This window comes from Carassius auratus, unplaced genomic scaffold (genome assembly GCF_003368295.1).
Source record: "Carassius auratus strain Wakin unplaced genomic scaffold, ASM336829v1 scaf_tig00039712, whole genome shotgun sequence".
NCBI classification, from domain to species: Eukaryota; Metazoa; Chordata; class Actinopteri; order Cypriniformes; family Cyprinidae; genus Carassius; species Carassius auratus.
In genome coordinates, this window is record NW_020526536.1 from 123,872 (window position 1) to 138,898 (window position 15,027).

General features: G+C 40.3%; 1 pseudogene; it reads right to left on the minus strand.

The window, feature by feature from the left end:
- Nucleotides 1-4,732: 4,732 nt before the first annotated feature.
- On the minus strand, nucleotides 4,733-13,947 carry LOC113084130 (E3 ubiquitin-protein ligase TRIM39-like; annotated as a pseudogene).
- Nucleotides 13,948-15,027: the final 1,080 nt, after the last annotated feature.

Below are 15,027 nucleotides of genomic sequence, written 5' to 3' on the forward strand. Positions count from 1 at the left end.
TAAAGAGGTTTCATGTTATATGCCTGAATTTAACCCATGAATCGATGACCTGCATATGCGTTACACTAAACTTGAGCAACTTGTCTCCTCAGTCCCCAGAAGTTTGCAGACTGTTACAAGAAGAGGGGATCCCACACAGTGGTAAGCATGGCTTGTCCCAACTTTGACATGTGTTGATGCCACAAAATTTAAAATCAACTTATTTTTCCATTAAAATTATACATTTTCTCAGTTTAAACATATTGTGGCAGAGCAGGGACTATAGGATGAAGCGGAACATTAATTACACGTGCTCCGCACTCAAGTTGATATCGCTTTCCGACCACGCCACTTTGGGAATTTCACCCAAGGAATTTAAAGCACCCTCTAAAGGCACACAGAGGTTCTATTCGCCAGTTTAGTCAGGGACAAGCGTAATCATACAAAAATATTTTATTGGCAGTTAAGAAGAAGCATAGGTAATTTACAAAAATAACATTAACTTCTCAAATGAGATGTGTGTGGCCGTCTGTTAAATCATTACTGGCAAGGGAATGGGAGCTTACCAACAGGGACAGTCACAAATAGAAGATAACCATTAAATAATGAAAATCACTCAAATCACTGTACACACACACACACACACACACACACCGACTAATGTCAGTGAAAACCACAACACACGGTGAAGGAGGCCACCACCCAAAGAAAGTCACTCATCTGCCCCGGGTACCCAGATCCTGCCAACAACAAGAGAGCAATGGACATTTAGAGGTATGCAAAAGTAAAACAATTTGGCAATACAAAATCCTAATTAACTGTAGTTCCAGGCGAGAACCAACTATCCGGTCCAGCCCGAGTCTACATGAATCAAAACCCTATTTAACAAGAAAACACAAAGCATAAACAAACTCTAACTTCATAAACCACTATAATCAAATAGTACAATTTTGGCAGTATAGCTCAACCATAATAATGGTAAGATGAAGTCAATATAATCAAATCACAATAATGAATTGAGACAAAAATACAAAGTCAGAAATACCAAACCATTTGAAACCAATTAAAGAAATAAACCAAAAAGAAACTTAAAACATATCAGTAGGACGCGCTTTCACACAGAGCTTGAGAAGCAAAAAAAGTTCACTTAAAAACATGAAACTCATTGGAAGCCTATCTATGGAATTATATTCCGGACTTTATTCAAAAGGAATTGCAAATTGTATTTGCAATTGCGTTTTCAATTTGTGGACGCATAAAATGTGACATAATTCAAACGCAAATGCAAATCGCGTATTACCGTTTGCATTTTCGTTTAAGCGAACGCACAGTGTCTGCCAAATTTAAAATGGAAATGCAAAGTCCGTTTGCAATGGTGTTTCCCATATCTTACGAGCTATGAGCCTGTCATATTTAAATAGCATTATTAATTACCACATTTGCCTTTTCACTCTCTCTGCACTGTGTGTGTAAACTGGCAAAACTCAAATGGAATCGCAATTCCTTTTGTATTTGAATTTCCAACGTCTACACAGAAACCTGTCAATCAAATGACAGGGGTGAGGCCATTTTATTGGGCGTGTTTGCATTGGGAAGCGATGTCACTCACAGTCGACGGTAATAAATAATTATTATTTAATTAAAACAACGGTAATGCGCGATTTGCATTTGGATTATGTCACATTTTATGCTTCCACAAATTGAAAATGCAATTGCAAATATAATGTGCAATTCCTTTTAATAATGTCCGGAATATCATTCCATACCTATCAGTCCCGTGCTAAACACGGAATAACCCAATAGAAACAGAACAGCAACTTTGAGGAGGCACATAGCATCGCACTTGATCAGAATGCCGATATTGCGGTTATCACTCGCATAAAAACCAAACAGAAAATGTTACATTGCCATTCATTCTCTCCTGACTTCTGGCTCGATGAAGTATACTCATGATTGAACGTTGCACTGAGATTAATATCCTGAATTCTAGCAACACATACAGTCAGATATCCCAGATAATCTCGCCAGCGGAGAGTGCAAATAGACTTTAAACTATTGTAAAGCATACAAATTAGTACCCGCTGAGTTAAAGCAACCTCATTACACAAACATCGTACATACATGCTTTCCTTACCGGCTCAACCGTCCACATTCAATAGGGCTTGGGCGCCGAGTTGCATTCTGGGATGTGGCGGCCATGTTGATAGCCTTGCGAATGTAAACATACAGCAAGTTGAACGAGGAAAGCAGAGTTGGAAGAAAGAAAAAAGATTTTAAAATCGCGAAAAGGTTGTGGGATTTATAGGGATACGCTAAATAGGGATGCCAGGGACCGGTATGTGACAAAATCGGCACTATTAACGGTTTGGATCCATATGAAATTGCCAACAAATAGTGGAGTACCGACGGAGACTTGCTGCCGCACTTTTGCATTACAGATATCTTCGGCTACCTTGTTTGTTTTGTGACCGCCTACACTTCAGAATAGTTCCGAAGCTACAAGTCATTGAAGTCTCATTTACAATTCACAAATGGATGTTTTCAGGACCTGCATATCATAGAATCGGAACAGCGGCAAACAGTATACAGTAATCTGGTAAGCTGCGCTCTACCTAGCTGCTAGTTTAGTAACCGTTAGTGCTAACAACCATTCACACATGGACTTTTAACAATGTGTTTCAAAAGTGTAGTTAGTAGCTGTCAACCCTTCCGTTTTTCCGGGGTTCTCACGTATTTGAGCTCTTTTCCCGCTGTCTTCCCGTTTTAGTATTTTCCTGTAAAATATTGCATTAGCCCTTCAATCAGACCTGTCAAGTCTCTGTGCTGTTGTGCTGTTGCTACTCCTTGCCCTTCTAGTGAAACAGATGTTTTCAAAGCATCGTTTTGCTTACTTGAAAGCAACCTTAGCGTGATGTTGGGCTTTTTAAGATAGCGTGTTTGTTGTGAGAGCACGATTTCACGCCAATATGTAACTAAAGTCACGTTAGACCTAGCTTCACAAATCGCTTAACATTAGTTAAAGTTTTGTAGTACGAATTTTTGCTGTCAGCAGAGGGATAGCAACAAAAAGATGAATCTTGAAATTTCCCGTATTTTGGATGAGTAACTCGAGAAATTTCCCTTATTTTCAATGTTGACTTAAGTTATATAAATTAATATTCAGATGTTATGGTCTCCTTGGTCGCGCCTCCAAGCAGGAAAGCGGTGTAAAGTTAATCCATTCTCATTTTATTTTCCCCATGGCGATTATGTGTTGCGCTATTACACCCCACAATACAGCAATGGTTTACCATGGTTGAAATAGATTTTTAATTAATCAAATTAAGACACACAGATGAGATGGAGTATGTCTAAACACTGCACAGTAGTCAGAGTAGCAGTAAAGGAGGTTATCAACGTGGCGGCCACGCCAAGTAATGACGTCACGACGCCCCAAGCCCTATTCTCCTTTCCGCAACACACCAGTAAACAGCACAGTCAGTGGTTAAGCTTCAACGGTCTCAATGTCTAACAATACCAGTCAACACAAGCAGCAAGGCGCGTCAATGACATCACGGCCCCGGAAAATTACACACACCTGCAACTTGCACCCCGTGCTCTTATATAGCGATGGTCCCGGTTCATTGGCTAAACCTCAAATCATGAAATTAGGCAGGGGAAGTAGCCCATCCTGCCAAAATCTGATATGTCATCTATGTTCTGAATAAAATATTGAAATATGAAACTTCTACATCATTGGATTCTGTTTTTATTCACAATTTGTACAGTGTCCGAACTTTTTTGGAATCTGGTTTGTATTTTAAAAGAACAATTTGGGCATTTTTATATTAGTTTACATAAAACTTGAATAAATAATAATCAACATTATTTATATACCTTTTTCCACAAATGAAGAGATTTCTAAATGTCAGGAGTGAAGACATGAGAATGCATTATTTCAGAATAAGCTCAATTCACAGCACATGTGCAGAGGTGTATAAATTCAATAATAGATTTCAAGAAAGGGACAGATGAACAGAGAAATGAATCTGGTGTGTACTGAGCCCCAGTGAACACAGAGAGAGCAACACGATACTCACAACTGATGATACCTTTCAGTATATAGCCTTCCGTATAACAATATATAGAGAAAAACAGCGACCAGAAATGTAAAGAAATGAAGTTGATTATAAGGTTTCCCTAACAAGCAACCATATTTTTTTAAATAACCCCAAAAACCACGACCGATCAATTTTTTTTAACACGACTTAAAAAAAGAAGCCCAAAATTGTGTAAAATACATTGTTAACATTAGTCATATTGCATAATTTTAATGAAGTGATTGAAGACCTGGAGAAAATCTGTCGTACGTTTTATTGGCATATTAAAAAGAATTCTAACATTGGCAAAGAATATGTTAAATATTAATAATAAATGTTTTATGACCTACGTTTGTGATGTTATGTGATATTTATTGTGCATTGTGTTCTGCTGTCTCACTCCTTATAACAAAGATCACAGCGCATCTCAGTTCTACAGACATTATCATAGTTTTGTTTTGTTTTTGGCAATTTCACTTTATCATGTAGAAAAATTACAGCAATATTTATGAAAAGTTAAAACAAAAATTCATTTAATAAACAAGTATTATATATTTACATAAAAAATATGTGATATGATCATTTAGATTTAAAAAATGAAAAGCAAATGATAGAAATAGCACATAAGGTTTTCAGATTTTAATTATAAAATTCATTATTTGAATCTTGTATTTGATAATTGAGTAAATTCATTTATTATAACGGACAGGTGTGAGGATCAATGGGCTTGAGTTTTTACCTCCATAGTTTAAGTATGGGCTAAAATATGAATAGAGTTTTTCAGTGAAAGACTGAGCAGTGAAAGAGTAGATATGAGAGCTGGACTCCACATCATAAAAGGAGACCAGACCCTCCTCATAATCCACAAACACACCGACCCGCTGCGGCTTTACTCTCAGAGACAGAGAGACAGAAGGACTAGCACAGGCTTTATATTCATCTCCATTCCTCAGAATCACAGTCCAGTATCCATCACTGGGACTCAGTGTGATCTGTCCCTTCCTGTTAATGGATTCTCTGGACACTCCTAAAGTCCAGTCAGTCTTTCCCTTCACCTGCACCTCAAAATAAAATCTCCCTGAGGAGAATCCCTCCTTTCCCAAGACATTTACACAGTAATCAAATCTCTCTGGTTTGTCTGGGAGTTTCTGTCTAATGTCTCCACATCTCACTTGTTTTCCATCATCAGACAGAATGAGATATGGATGAGCTGTATCAGGATCCAGAGTCACATCCACTGAGAAAACAGAGAATACAGATATTCTGTGATGCTGATGTTTTTAGTTAACCCAGTATTTAATCAGATTGTAGTGCAGTAATGAAGCAGTGAGTGTATGAATGTAAACTAGTGTAGTGCAGACAGCACACTGTACCTGCATACTGCTGCATCCACTTCAGCTCTGTAGAGACACATGACAAGAAAACAATCAGATCTGAAGCTTATAATTAAAGAACAGAGTACACTATCATGTTTCTATCTGATCAGTGTGTATTGATGTACCAGTTAGTGTGAGTTTCTCATCTATAGTTTCCTTCAGTTGAGTCAGGGCTCTCCTCAGAGTCTCCAGAGTCTCATGAGTCTTCATACTGATCTCAGGCCAGTTCCTGGTGTTTCTAGAGCTGCACAGGGATGAGTGAATCTACAGCAGGAGAGAGGAGAAATCCTTCAGCATGTCATATCCTGCATTATGATTGATCAGAGAGATCATGTTGACTGACCTGTAGGAGGTGGAGGTGATCTTCAGTGTGTGAGAGCTGCTCCAGCTCAGTGTTTCTCATCTTTAGCTCAGTGATCTCCTGCTCCAGCTCTTCAATCAGCTCTTGCTCCTGTTTCTCTGCTGCTTTCTGCTGCTCCTCCATCATCTCCAGCAGTTCAGTCTGATGTCTCTCAATGGAGCGGATGAGATCAGTGAAGAGCTCCACACGGACTGCTTTCTCCTTCTCTGTGTTTCTCTGCTCAACCAGGACAGTCAACAAATTATTAGCAGTGTTTGCTAACAGAAGAATCTGTGTAACTATTGCTCATAGATTTTTGTTCACATACATGGGCTACATGTGTTTTCAGAATCCCTCAAATGAAGTAGAACAAGCCCTGGACATTTTAGTTCTTGTTTTATTGGCTGTTGCTGTATATTTTATTGTGATAGTCATCTGTCATTCGTTTGATTGTTTGTTTATTTTGTTATAGTTATGTCTTTTCAATGTCTCTAATCTTTGAAGTTTGTTCAATAATATTTACATTAATTTTATTCTATTATTTTAAACTGACTTTTCTGACTTCTGCTGAGTGTTTGATGTCTTGAATCTTCTTGATTCTGTTCTGGATCATCAGCTGCACGTCTTTCTGTGTCTTCATCAGTTCAGTCTATAGAGAGAACAACACAGACACATTTATCATTTTTTTGATTAAACTCACAATATGTTTTAAGCATGAACTTTTATTTCACAACATGAAATAAAATCTGATTCCTCATGATATCAGTCCTTTAAAAGAATAATAACGTCTACCTTCTTCTCTTGACTCTCCTCTTCTATACGAACAGTGTTGTGGTTCTTGTGCACTGTAAAAACAACAACTCAAAATTGTTCACCTTACTAAGATTTTCGCATTCACTGACAATAAAATTGCTAGTTGGAACTTGAACTATCGGTTGTAAGCCACTTGAACTCAGTGGCTTACAACAGATGAGTTCAAAAGTTCATCTTATTTTATTAATTGAGTTGATTTTATTTTGAAGTAGTTGACACCCAGTTAGAGTGAGGTCAGCTTATCTGCGCATGCTCATTTGAAATTTGTCATGGCAACCAGCTGCGACGGGGTTTCCAAGGATTTTCCCAGGAGCTCCCTTCGAAAGTTTGAAAGCCATCTTTTCACGATGTCAGCAGTAACTTTCCTAGATGTCTTTGTCGAAGAGAAACATTTCTTCTAATTCTAGTTCAGATAATTAAGAAAGTTCATATAATTCGGCTTTTTCAGATGGGGATTTACACATTTCTGAATTAATAATTAGGCACTATACAACTGTTTGTTGGTCATCTTTGGCAATATTGCATTATTTGTAAGGTCTCAACAACACTGTAAAAAAACTTTTGAGTCCCAAATACCAAAAAAAATCAATTTTCTTGAAACTACACAAAAATCATTTTCAGTGCGGTAAAATTACCCCAAATGTTGCCCCAAATAGTCAAACACAGTTGTCTGAACAAATAATTTCATATTGTTGAAATGTTAAGGCTTTGTGAGTTCCCAGCATGCATTGCAGCGTGAATAAATTATGCAGTTACTGTTATAGCATTATTGTTTTGCTGTTCACTGACTTAATTTCAACTTTTTCATTATTGTTTTATCATTGTTGTTAGTTATTTGTTGTACTGTGATGTAAAGAGCTCATCTTTTTAACACGTGTTGGTTGTCACCGTTCTTGAGGTTTGTGTGTCTAGTATTGAGGCCTAGAGTATGTGAAACAGCTTATGTCTATTTTCTTGATATAGTAGTTTTGTAAGTTGTCTCACAAACAAAGAAACTGTTGTCTGCTTATTGGATTATCATAGCTTTTCACCTTTATCATTTTAATACAAACATACATTTTTATAATGTGGTGACTTTTTAAACTTTTTTTTTTTATGTTTTCAGAAAACGTCTCAGGTTACAAATGTAACCTTTGTTCCTTGAGAACAGGGAACAATACAATACGTCATCGACGTTATGGGGAACGCCTCAGGTGTGACAGGTGTCTGAAATCAAATATCAACTCACAGCAATCATGCTGACCGGCGACAGCCGTTAATCATCAGCTTGAATGATGAGCATGCGACCTGGATATATAAAAAGGGCGCCTTGAAACCATGACAATATCCTTTCGTCTGAAGGGACTGTTTGGCAGGCAGACCCCGAGGCATTGCTGGGAGACGTATTGTCTCGTTCCCTGTTCTCAAGGAACAAAGGTTATATTTGTAACCTGAGACGTTCCCTTTTGAAGGGAACTTCGACAATACGTCATCAACGTTATGGGGAACGAAATACCCACACGGCCATACTAAAGGGAGTGCATGCCCAATGGCAGTGACAACTGTCAGAACCAGTAATTCAATGAACGCTAGAACCACTCACCCTCAGGTCACACTGGGCTGTCAGTGACAGCACTCCCTACGGTCATAGCCCAAGCTATATGACACCACAGAAAACCTCCATAAACATAGTTTAGTGAAAGGTCTACCTGGGCCTGCTCAAGGGCCTAGGACCACAACTTCAACTTCTTAGAAGGGGTCCCTTCTAGGGAATGTGGCTAGGGAACCCGAGGGAACCCCAGCCAGTCACTATTCAGGGGAACGTGCCACCTGAAATGCCACCAGGCAGGCCTGACCTGGTGTCACTACATAAGACACTACAGACTAGCCACTTCCTGTCTGTCCGAAGACAGAGCCTCTGGACACTTGCCTTTAGGAAGGCATCCAACCTGAGGAACTGCGGAGCAGGCAGTGAACCACTCGGCCCGGATCTCAGAGACGGGATATCCTGGAGAGTATGACTCAGCATAGTGCTTTACAACCCTTGCCAGCGAGGGGAGTTTCTCTACTCGATCCACGGATCTACCCAGTGTTTGTGTTTCAAAACACTGAGGAGGCCTGTGAGGGCCTAAGGACTGATCTAACTGGGAGGCCTCATGAGAGGCCTATGACCGACTGACCAGACTCAGGAGACCACATACTCATATTGACCCTCAGTGAGGGGAGCATAAGATCTCCCTGGTAAGCAACCAGGCTGTAGCAGGATAAAGAGGGTCCAGGAGGGAACCCGTAGCAGAGAATAAAAACTTGAGCCGAGCCAGGGCGCAAGCTCACCTTCGGTAGCTGCCTGATAAGGACTGCTAAACTGAAAGTAAGCGGCCACTAGCTTACAAAACCCAGCAACACTGTGAAACTACTCCCAGGGAGACCTGGAGAGGCCTACTACCTGACAACCACAGTATGTGGGAGCTCACCTTCAGAGAGGCCTGGTGAAGCCTACTACCTGATAACCACAATATGTGGGAGTTCACCTAAAGAGAGACCTACTACCTGTTACCAGATAACCACCTTAAGTGGAAACTGAAATTAATTTGGAACTCAACTCCAGGGAGGCCTGGTGCGGCCTACTACCTGACAACCACAAAACATGGGAGCTCGCTTACAGAGAGACCTGGAGGGGGCTCAACTTCAGGGAGGCCTAGTGAGGCATACTACCGGATAAACACAGTGCATGGGAGTTCACTTACAGAGAGGCCTAGAGAGGCCTACTACCTGTTACCAGAAAACCACCCTAAGTGGAAACTCAAAGTATGAAAAACCATGACATGAAGGAGCTTACTTTCAGGGAGGCAAGCCAACCCACTTCAACCCATCGGTCGAGCGATTAGGTCAACGGGCTGAGTGGAGCCAGCTCTAGAGGCCCAAACATATCTGTTCGGCAGATATGTCACTTCACAGAGCGAAAGATTGCCTAACCCTGCCAGACTGATCCTACCTCAGCTACAACCCTGCATTACTCTGTCACCCCTTAATGCAGAGAAAGCGGCGGGCCTTGGCCAACAACTCCCATTTAAAGGAGGAGGCTGAAATCTAGGGGAGGAAGCCTAACACATAATGAATGTGGCAGCTATACTTAGCAACACGCCTCCAATATCCCTAGCATAGCCTAGGCCAGCTACAGAGGCGGCCCGGGTGAGGGCCGACCTACAAGCATAAATCTACCTGAGGGCTCAGAGGAGCCACAGCCTACTTGATTGTGAGGCTGTGAAACACTCAACCTACTGAAACCTTACAGAGCTCAGGGAGCGAGTACTCAGGATACCAATGTCACAAACCGATAGGCAGGACATCTATCTGAAGATCTATCTGAAGCGGCAGCGTCAGTCTAAACCTAAAGCAAAAAAGCTCTCCTTTTTTCTTTTTTAAGGAAGACCAACTACTATACCCCTGGGTGGCTAATAGCCCTGAGGCTAAACAGAAATGAGCGGTGGCCCACCACGCATATAAAATGTTATGACAGGAAGGCCATCACTTACTCAGCACGGAAGCCAAATTTTCTTTAGCTTCTCCCTAATTCGTTCTAGCCACCAACTGGGGGAGGCTTCAGGGCCCTAAAGTCCAATACTTTAATTGATCCTCTAAGAATGACCCCCTAGGTCTATACAGGGAACAAGGTCTGTAGAGAAATACACATCAGTGTTAGTTGTACACACAGAATTTTAAAGACCAAAAAGTTCACCTGCGGCGTGCGGAGTGAAGACTCGCCAGAGAGTTCTCAATGAATCTGGGGTCCACCACTTTTACATGCCTAAAAGAGGCGCTCACATCAACCAGTTGCTACGGCGGGCCATCAGAACATAGTTCTCATCATAAGGCCCATCCCCAGGGCTGGTGTAACGTAAATGCCTGGGGAGTCAAGAAGAGGGAGAGGGCTGGTAGAAAAGGCCCTCCAGGGAGATCAAACACTACTTCCGCTGAGCGTTGCTGCGCTTGTGCTGAATGACCTCACTTAAGTCCCTCTTCTTGCGGGAGGCTTGCCTCCTCTGCGTCCTACTCCTCCATGGAGGGGACGCACGAGAGGCGACACTAGACCTCTGGTCCTGTCTACAGTCCTCAGACCAAAACGGACCAGGTCCTCCCGCCTGCCTGGGCTGGGGCCCGGATATCAGCGGTATACAGGTCTTAAATGTGGCTGAGCGCGCCTTCGCCTCCCTAAACTTTCCAACCACCGCCTCAACCGAGGTGCCAAAATGTTTAGCAGGCGAAACTGGTGAATCAAGGAGAAGGGATTTTTCTTTCTCCCCGATATCAGCCAAGTTGAGCCACAGATGCCTCTCCGTGGCCACCATCGCCACCATCGATCAGCCGATCACGGCAGCAGCCTGTTTAGTGGCCCGGAGAGACAAATCTGTGGTCTGGCGCAACTCAGCGACCGCCTCAGGGGACAGCCCTGCCCCCTGGTCGAGATCCTGCAGCAGGTCAGCTTGGTAGGTTTGGAGCACTGCCATGGTATGAAGGGCAGCACCAGCCTGACCTGCTGCCGTGTACGCTCTGCCATTCAAGCGAGCCGTGGTTTTAAGGGGCTTGGATGGCAGAGTCAGAGCTTTTAGTGTCGACACCCACCCAGATACGAGATAGTTCGCAAACGTCTCGTCAATGGGCGGCATCGACACATAACCATACTCCCCGATCCCCTCAACATCAGCGAAATTACTCCCTCAAGAGTGTCCTGTGCGTGCTCTTCACCCAAACAGTACACACACATCTCGTGAGTGTCACTCAGTGACAAATATCTTGGGCACGGGTCAGTCATTTCACAAAATTTTTAGGACTTGCCTTAGATGTGTGTTTCATTTTCGCAGTAAGCAGACTTTTAAATCAGACAAAACAGTCCCTGAAGACAAAAAGGATATTGTCATGGTTTCAAGGCGCCCTTTTTATATATCCAAGTCGCACGCTCATCATTCAAGCTGATGATTCACGGCTGTCGCCGGTCAGCATGATTGCTGTGAGTTTATATTTGATTTCAGACACCTGTCACACCTGAGGCGTTCCCCATAATGTCGATGACGTATTGTCGAATTTCCCTTCGAAAGGGAACAGAAAAAAAATAATTACCTCAATGACAGTAATTGTTGTTTCAGCTGCTGTGACAAGAATTTTTCTGTTAGTAAAATATCTGGTAATCTGAACTCAAAATAGTAAGCTTTAAAAGACTTCCAGAGTTCCAGTAACTTGAATTTAAAAAAAAAAGTTGTCAGAACTTGATAAACTTAGCTGATACAACTTAATAATTGTAGTTCTTCAGAACGTAAAAAATGAAGTTGATATCTTCAACTCAAAAATTCTGTGCAGTCGGTTGCCTTTGAGTTGAACTAACTTTTTTTTTTTTTACAATGTGGTCGGTCTCTGCGAAGACTTAACACACACATGTTTGATCATCTTTACAGAACAGATCCAGAGGTCTCTCGTGTTTCTGACATATATAGTCCTCCAGATTACTCACAGGATCCATCAGTTTGTGTTTCTTCAAACGTGTCACTCTCAAATGAGGCTCCAGGTGAGTTTCACAGTAAGAGCTCTGACACACCAGACACGACTTCAGCGCTTTCAGCTTTCTTTCCTCACAGAAGTCACACAGAACTTCAGTTGTTTTCTCAGGACTTTTCTTCTTACAGTGATCTACGAGCTCTCGGAGTGTGGTATTAATCTTGAGATCAGGTCTTTGCTTGAATGTTTCTTTACAGTATGGACAGCTGCAGGTCTGGCTGTTGTCCCAGCACTTATTCAGACAGATCTTGCAGAAGTTGTGTCCACATGGAGTCGAGACTGGATCAGTGAACACATCCAGACATACAGAGCACTGAATCTCCTCAGACAGTGAACTCATGGAGGATGACATTGCTAGAAAGAGGCATTATTTAGGATTAGTGTGAACTCCTTCAATACTGTTTATGAAGAATCCCATGATGCACCTTATGAAGCTGGTTGAATGTAAAGAGTATTTAGAGACAAAAAGTGCTGAAGAAACTCAGATATACAGAGATCATGTACAGTCAGCTGGTTATTAATGTAAAATGAACCCAGACAAACTGATCAGAACCTAAATCTGAAGCTCATTACATAACCACTACCTAAATAAATACATAAATAAATGTACAAGAATTATTCTTGTTAAGGTTAAATTATTAGATCTGCTTTACATTCCTGAACTGTACATATTCAATATTATAAAAGAAAAGTCAAAGTCAAAGTGTTTTTTCTGGGTCATTGACTTACATGGAGGATCATGTTCAATACTCCGTCTCCTGGTTTTTCTTGCTGTTAGTGAAGATTCTGCCATTGTTCTTTCCTCTTAAAGCCTTTTAAAGAAAAATGATAGTTTAACTGGTTAAAATGTGAGAACTGATAGTGATGAAAACACAATCATTCGTTTTAAAAAAAATTAGAGAATCGTAAACTGAGCAATCTGAATAAGTCAAGTCAAAATGTATTTATAAAGCACTTTTTTTAAAAACAGTGTGTTTACCAAAGTGCTGTACAAGCATGAATAAGACAATATGACAAATAGAATACCAAATTAAAATGAATAAATATACAGTACATATACATACATATACACATACAGTGAAATATTATATAAAAGTATAAAATAGAAAAATAGCAGCTCTCGCACAGTGTTAAACGCCATACTATAAAATTAGGTTTTTAAGCTAGACTTAAAAACAGTAAGTGTTTGGGCCTTTCTAACATGTAAAGGAAAATTATTCCAGAGTCTAGGGCCCACCACTGCAAATGCACGGTCACTGCTCTTCAGCCTTACATGAGGGACTTCTAACAATGAATGGTCAGTGGACCTAAGTCCCCTTGACGGAGCATAAGGCTGTATTAAGTCTGAGAGATTCAGACCATTCAATGATTTAAAAACAAAGATTAAAATCTTAAAATCAAAAAAAGGACGGAAAACCAATGAAGAAAGGCCAATATGGGAGCTCTAACAAACTCTATATTTTCCAGCAAACATGTATATCTACTTAACAAAAATTTTATTAATCTTTCCACTAAATATATTATATGATAATAAGTTATTGTGTAATATAAAAGTGATTTTCAACTGCAATGAAGCAAGTTTGTGTTCAGTATGTGTGTAGGTCATACCAAACTTTGTTCAATCTAATGACATACTGTTAATACAATTCTGATATCATTTCAGTGCAGTATACAACTAAAGTATCTGAGTATTTGACACACTTAAACCCGCTTCTGTTAAACTCATTCCAGTCTGACATAAACCCTACTAAACCAGACCACAGCCATTAGAAACCTGTTCAGGACAATCTCTCTTATATTTCTATCACTTACCTGCTAGTATCAGATGTGTTCACAAGGGTCTCTGAATGACTAAATATTCTGTTGTTTAAAGAGTTCGATGGTTTCAGGTGTTCATATTGCTGTTGATCAAGTTAGTTTCTCTTTCTCTGAGTCTCTCACTACAGTGATGTCAGAGCAGGTCAGTGTGTATTCTGCAAACTGTGGTACACAGCACTACACCAACACGTGATGGGTAACTCGAGCACAGTGTTCCTTCGTGTATACCATAGAAGGAACAAGGCTCATGTGAACAGATATTAATAGACATGTTTCAGTCCAATATTTATAGTTCAGGCCTATAACAAAACCCAGTGTTAAAGTACAGCACATTTGAAACAACAGAATACAGGAGTCTATCATCGCGGAGCTACAGAACACAATTTATTTAGGGATCACATGCATAGTTATGTACAATAACAATATGACATAAGAATAATCTGAGATGCTTTGAAATAACGCTAACCACTTGTTTTGGTATGGTGGAAATTTGAATTACTACATTGACATTTATCATACGATTTTATCCAAAGCTACTAAACTGAACCGACGCAACATTCCCCATCTGCGCTCGCGACCACTCAAACCTCTTGTTTGCGGAGAATTGCAAATGATCATAAAAGAAAATAAGATGAAAGATGATAAAAAAATTGACAAAGTTTGACTTAATGTTGGATGAACAATATTCGCAAATTTAGGGACCGTCTCTAAAGTAACATGTGATATTGACTTTTAAATTGACTCAAATATTATTAAAAATTTAAACAATTAAAATTCATTATAAATGTTAATTAAAATGTTTAATTGAAATGGTAACATTTGTTCTCTGTTTTTAAAGGTTTACAACCTAATTTAATGAACAGACCAATCAACTGACAAAGCCAAAAATAAACTGATTGAGCTGGAAATTTGAGTCGTCCATGTGTCCTTTGGAACTTGAACCAGAGTAGAACTTGACAATAGGTGTCACCCATATTGCACACCTTTAAAATGTTTTATATGTGGTTACGTCTTATGGGTCTAGGTGTTTAAAGGGTAACGTAACAATATTAAGGATTTGGGAAGAGCATTTACCCGAGCCCCTGCCACAGCA